Genomic DNA, 6,480 nt, shown 5'->3' with positions numbered 1-6,480 from the left:
CTGCGGCTTCGTCAGGAGGCATATAATAAGGATAAAAATGGAAGTATATATACTGGATTGATTGACAAATACATTGCACCTGTGCTGGGACACTGCGTCGCACTTCCGCTGTGATATCCGGATCCAATCACATGACCGCGCACATGACCGGAAGTCAGGCCGGCCCCTAAATGATGTCACCAGGAGTATCCTGGCAACGATGGTAAGCGGCGCAGCCACAAGACGGGACCCAGGACAGCGCACGCGCGGAGCACGCTCATCTCCAACACAGGTAAGTGTTATATCAAGGCCAGTAATATAGTAACTTTCAGTAAGAATTATTATATTACAAAACACAAACAGAAAAATGCACAAATAGGTGTCACGGGGAGAAGTGGACATTGTATTGGTCTTACATAGACACAAAAAATTGAACTTTTGATTCAGCATATTATTATGAGCAATTAGGTATAAGAAGGAGGAACCGAGTATGATAATTCGTTGAAGTGCAGTTAGTGCATGACGTGCATCTATACACAGACCATTGTATATAAATATAATAGTACTAATTCATTAAAATCAAAGACAAAATGTGATCAATTCATTACGATCAAAGCAAAGTGCAATTGTGCATAGTATGTGTGCTACATATTAAAAAATTGTATATAGTTCATAGGAAATAGCAATTCATAGATTCATCGTGAAAGATAACAATTCATCTTATACAGACCATAGTAATATAACTAAAGTGCAATAGTGCAAAAAAAGAAAAAAAGGGGGTGACATTAAGGGAAAAATTACAAATTAACACTGTGCGGAACAAGAGGGAAGTGATATATACCAGAAAAGCTCAACTGTTAAACATGGTTATTGCTGTGAAGGTTCATTATGATATATTGGTCCTCTTCCGGTTAACACCAATAATATGTATATATATCAATTTCCAAGCCGTTTTGGATTCAATATAGATTAGTGCATCATCGAAGTAAATTTGATTATCTGGCTTAAATATGGACAAAAACAACCTGAAACAAATAATTTGGACAACATACAGTCACACAGACAAAAGTTGTATATACTTCCGAAAAAAACAATAGACGTATTAAAAATGATGTATATTAAAACATAACACTATTCAGGAAATGAAGCGATAAGGATAGATTGTCTGTGGTGGAAACTCACAAAAATGGTCTGAAACTCACGGATTCGTTAAGACCAGAGGGAGAATGTGTATTAAGGGTTACTATCCATTTGGTCTCTTTTTGTAGAAGGACACGTTTTAGATTTCCCCCTCGACACCCCATATATGCTCTATCAATACCCCGAACCTTGAAACCTTTTGGGTTGCAGGAATGATGTTCACGAAAATGTCGGGGTATGGTGTCCAACAAATCTATGCGTTCGACTTGAGAAGCCCTCGAAATGCGGCCAATGTGCTCCAACACTCTTACCTTTAGGGCTCGGGTGGTCATGCCCACATAAAGATGGTTACAGGGGCATTCTGCCAAGTAAATGACACCCAACGTGTTGCATGTTATGTTGTGTACAATTTTGTACTCTTTATCGCGTGCTGAATTGGAAAAGGTGGTACATCTTACAATGTTTTTGCACGCTGCACAGTGTCCACATGTATATGTCCCCCATTTTGGTCCTCGAGTACCAAATATGTTTTGTTTGGGAGGTATATAGTGACTGGCTGTTAGAATGTCACCCATATTCCTGGATCTCCGCCAAGTCACTGAGGGAGATGATGGTAAATGGGGGGTCAAGTCGGGGTCGGTAAGTAACACTGGCCAATGTTTTCGCAGAATATCTTTCACCAAAGTCCAGTCTGAGCTGAACGTGGTGATAAATCTCACTTGTGTATCGTAATTTCTAGTTGCTTGTGATACATGTGTTTTACTTACCATAAAAGCACTGAGTCAGATCCATAGATTGTTTGTTTGTTTTTTAAAAGATCTCTCATCAGAATAAATCCGGCGTGCCCTCAAAAATTGACCAACTGGGATTGCTTGTTTGACCGGAGGAAAATGTGAGGAGGAGGCATGCAATATGGAATTAGTGGCTGTGGTTTTCCTAAAAATATCGGTAGAGACAAAACCAGAGGCATCAACGTTAATCAACAGGTCCAAAAATTCCACCTGCAACTGACTGCATTTCCAGGTCAATTTTATGTTTAGGTTATTGCTATTTAGGTGATCTATAAATTGTTCCAGATGTGACGTGGAGCCCTGCCAGATGAAAAGCACATCATCAATATACCTGTACCACTGGAGTACGGCCTCATGTCCTGGTGTATTGAGTACCACTTCTCTTTCCCACAGTCCGAGGAAAAGGTTGGCATATGATGGGGCGCAAGTTGCCCCCATCGCTGTTCCTCGGAGCTGCAGGAAGAGTCGATCTTTGAATGTAAAATAATTGTGGGTAAGAGCAAATTGTAAAAGTAGCATTACAAAGTCTATCAGGTCGGGGTCCAAATTTGACATATTTAAAAAGAATCTTGAGGCTCGTACTCCATGGTCATGTGCTATTGAGGTGTACAGGGACTCCACATCACAGGTCACCAATAGCATGTCCCTATCCAAATGCAGTCCGTTGAGTCGTCTTAGCATGTCAGTCGTGTCTTTAATATACGACGGTAATGTTTCCACGCATTGTTGTAAGTAGAAGTCCACAAACCTGCAGATATTGACACACAGGCCGCCTATGCCAGAGGCAATAGGATGGCCTGGTGGCTTCTCCGCATGCTTGTGGACTTTAGGCAGTAAATAAAAGGTGGGCTTAACAGGAAATTCAACTGTCAAGCCCTCTGCTAGTTTGGGTGAGATTATTTGTTGTGAGACTGCGTCCGTGATTAGTCCATCTAATTCTAGTTTGAATCTTTGTGTTGGATCTGAGTCCAAACGTTTATAACAATCGGACGTTCGTAGTTGGCGAAAGGCCTCATCCTCGTACATGTGCACTGGCCAGATCACAATATTCCCCCCCTTGTCAGCTGGTTTTATCACAATATCGTCCAACTTTTTTAGCTGTTGGATGGCTAGTCTCTGGGACCTAGTAAGGTTCGAATGAGAGGTATGTTGAGGAATTAATCTCTCAAGATCATTTTTGACCAGCTTGAAAAAAATGTCCACAGAAGGACAAGCTGACAAGGGGGGGGAAATACTGCGACCGTCTGTATAGATGCCTGGGGATATTAGATCCAGAGGCACCCTCCTGTTCTTCCAAAAGTGCACATAAATCAATAAAAGCCTGTCTCTCAGTAGGTGAAGTCGGTACTAATTCATCGTGACCCTGACTGAAATGCTTTTTGAATAATAATTTACGTGAGAAGAGTGCTAAATCTTTGATGGTGTTAAAGATGTCCGACTTTTCCATAGGGGAAAAGGTAAGCCCTTTTTGCAGAACCTCAATCTGAGGCTCTGTCAAAATGTGTGTGGAAAGATTGATTACCTTTAATTCTTGCTGACGCTGGGCCTGACCAACAGCAATGATATTTACACAAAGCCGATTTCTTTCTGGGTTGGGTACATCGCTGATGTGCTGATCTTCTGGGAAGGGGATGTTGCCTTATTTGAAAAATTTGTGGCTCACCTAAATCACAATGAGGTGGGCATGAGATTTACACATGAAATTCACCCTCAAAGTCTTAACTTCCTGGATCTCACCATCTCACTTGACTCTGGTGGCCGTGTCTGTACTGAAATCTATAGAAAGCCTACAGCAACTAACAGTCTGCTCCATTGGTACACGTGGCATCCATTACCATTGAAAAAGAATATGCCCATAAGTCAATATTTAAGGGCCAGACGTAACTGTTCTACAGAGATACCATATCAGAAAGAATGTGATAATCTCTATTTAAAGTTTCGAAGAGGATGATACCCAAAAAAGCCCCTTCAAAAAGCATATTGTAGGGCGTAACATACTTCTCGGGAAACTCTTTTGAGAGACACTCATTTAAAGAAACCTGTTGAGCAGGGGCGTCGCTAGATCAAAAGATCCGGGGCCCGTATGTCCTCTGGACATAGATCGTGATGAGACAGGCACAGTACACAGCCTACATTGCTTTCCCTGCAGGACCTGTGATGACGTCACGATCACATGACCTGCAGGGGGAAGCAGTGCACGGAGCTGCACGAGTCAGGTGAGAGGGAGAACATAGGGAGATCTACTGTATATGGGCACATAACAGGGGGATCTATATGGGCACATAACAGGGGGATCTATATGGGCACATAACAGGGGGATCTGTATGGGCACATTACAGCGGGATCTGTGTGGGGCACATTACAGGGGGATCTGTGTGTGGGGCACATTACAGGGGGATCTGTGTGGGGCACATTACAGGGGGATCTGTGTGGGGCACATTACAGGTGGATCTGTGTGTGGCACATTACAGGGGGATCTGTGTGGGGCACATTACAGGGGGAGCTGTGTGGGGCACATTACAGGGGGAACTGTGTGGGGCACATTACAGGGGGAACTGTGTGGGGCACATTACAGGGGGAGCTGTGTGGGGCACATTATAGGGGGATCTGTGTGGGGCACATTACAGGGGGATCTGTGTGGAGCACATTACAGGGGGATCTGTGTGGGGCACATTACAATGGGATCTGTGTGGGGCACATAACAGGGAGGCTGTGTGGGTGGACATCACTGGGGACATTACAGGGGGTTCTGTGTGGGGACATTACTGGGAGCTGTGTGGGTGACATTACTGGGGGATGAGTGGGTGACATTACTTGGGGGGGTGTGGGGGACATTACTGGGAGGACTATGTGGGGGACATTACTGGGAGGACTGTATGGGGGACATTACTGGGGGGCTGTGGGGACATTTCTTGGGGCGTGTTCACACGTGGCAGTAGGAAGGGCCTAGGTTTGATCACACATGAGTTTCCAGTGATGGTTATGTGATGGATAAGAGCACCTGGTGTCTTGTATTTGTTTAGATGCAAACCTGTGAGCGCAGCCTTACAGTATTTTGGGAGAGTGTTAGGGGCAGCAGCAGGACAACACTGTCAGAGTGCAGTCACAAGTTGCAGTTACAACTGCATCACAATCAGCTTTGAGGTGCTTTTAAGTGCAGTTTTGTTACTTTAACAAGTGAAAGACATGAACTGAATGGGTGAATTTGAGATTAATGTCTTTCACTTGATAAAATAACAAAACTGCACCTAAAACCACCTCAAAACTGTGATGTAGTTGTAACTGCAACATGTGAACGCAACTTCGGAGAAACAAGATTTCGGGACAATGAAGGACATAAGATGTCTGTGCGGTGAACTCTACAGGAAGGAGACGTGGTGATGCCGGGCCTAAGGGTGGTGGCACATGTGACGTTTTGATCTAGGTTTTAGTCTGTTTTTTGAAAACGCATCCGTTTTTGTCCGTTTTAATTAAGATAATTGGGAAAACCGGACAAAAACGAATGCGTTTTTAACAGACTGAAAATGCTTGAGAAAAAACGGGTTCAAAACGTCACGTGTGCCACCACCCTAATAGTGAAGTGGACATGTCACCCGCAGTCTCTGGATGTAATTAGTAGGGATTTCTCCTGTGGTTTCTGTAGCTGTATATACCCTCAGTAAAGTTGTTATTGGCACAACCAAATGTGAGGGGGTTATGTACAGGAGGGGGCATTACTGAAAGTCTGATACAAATGCATTGGGGCCCGTGCCCCGAATCTTTTCCCACCCTAGCAACGCCCCTGCTGTTGAGAAACTAATTTGTTGCATAGGGACCTATGATGGATACGCATCTGAGGTCACACGCATTCTGCGGAAACACTGGGAAATACTAAAATCTAATCCTGATCTTTGTCAAGTTTTTACAAACAATCCAAGCGTCACTTTTAGACGCAGTAAGAATTTGAGAGAATTTTAAAAATTCAGTGGATAATCGTGAATACATAATTAGACAGTTTATCAATTGCAAGAGCACTCATATAGTGTATGCAGCCTCCTGTCCATGTCCAGGTGACATGGATGGTGGCACAAAAGCTGAGCCCCCTTCAATGCAATCCCTTCCTATTGCCTGGCATCCCCCTTAGTAGTTGGTATTAGAAGACCTTCCCCTCATATGGAAATACAGACGGTCCCCTACTTAAGAACACTCGACTTACATACGACCCCTAATTACAAACGGACCACTGGATATTGGTAAATTATTGTACTTTAGTCCTAGGCTACAATAAACAGCTGTAACAGTTATCAAAGGTGTCTGTAATGAAGCTTTATTGTTAATCCTGATTCTTATGACAACCCAACATTTTTAAAATCCAATTGTCACAGAGACCAAAAAAGTTCTGGCTGGGATTACAATGATAAAATATACAGTTCCGACTTTCATAAAAATTCAACTTAAGAACAAACCTACAGACCCTATCTTGTATGTAACCCGGGGACTGCCTGCACTTTCTGTAAACTGATAATCAGAATCTAGATAAATACCCAATATTCGTTTTTGGTACTGAGATGATCAGTACAGGTGACTTAGT

At 43.2% G+C, this 6,480-nt stretch overlaps 1 protein-coding gene across 1 annotated transcript in view; it reads left to right on the top strand.

Annotated features, from left to right (window-relative positions):
- Positions 1-203: 203 nt before the first annotated feature.
- LOC140066410 (PDZ domain-containing protein GIPC3-like) overlaps positions 204-6,480 on the top strand; it is a 123,972-nt gene continuing 117,695 nt past the window's right edge. Inside the window, exon 1 of the mRNA XM_072113837.1 lies at positions 204-271. The gene's annotated coding sequence lies outside the window, so the exon portion shown is untranslated. The remainder of the gene's footprint in view (positions 272-6,480) is intronic.

Source organism: Engystomops pustulosus, chromosome 1 (genome assembly GCF_040894005.1).
Source record: "Engystomops pustulosus chromosome 1, aEngPut4.maternal, whole genome shotgun sequence".
Lineage (NCBI taxonomy): Eukaryota > Metazoa > Chordata > Amphibia > Anura > Leptodactylidae > Engystomops > Engystomops pustulosus.
The sequence above is the reverse complement of the archived record's forward strand: the minus strand, read 5'-3'. Positions and strand labels throughout refer to the sequence as shown.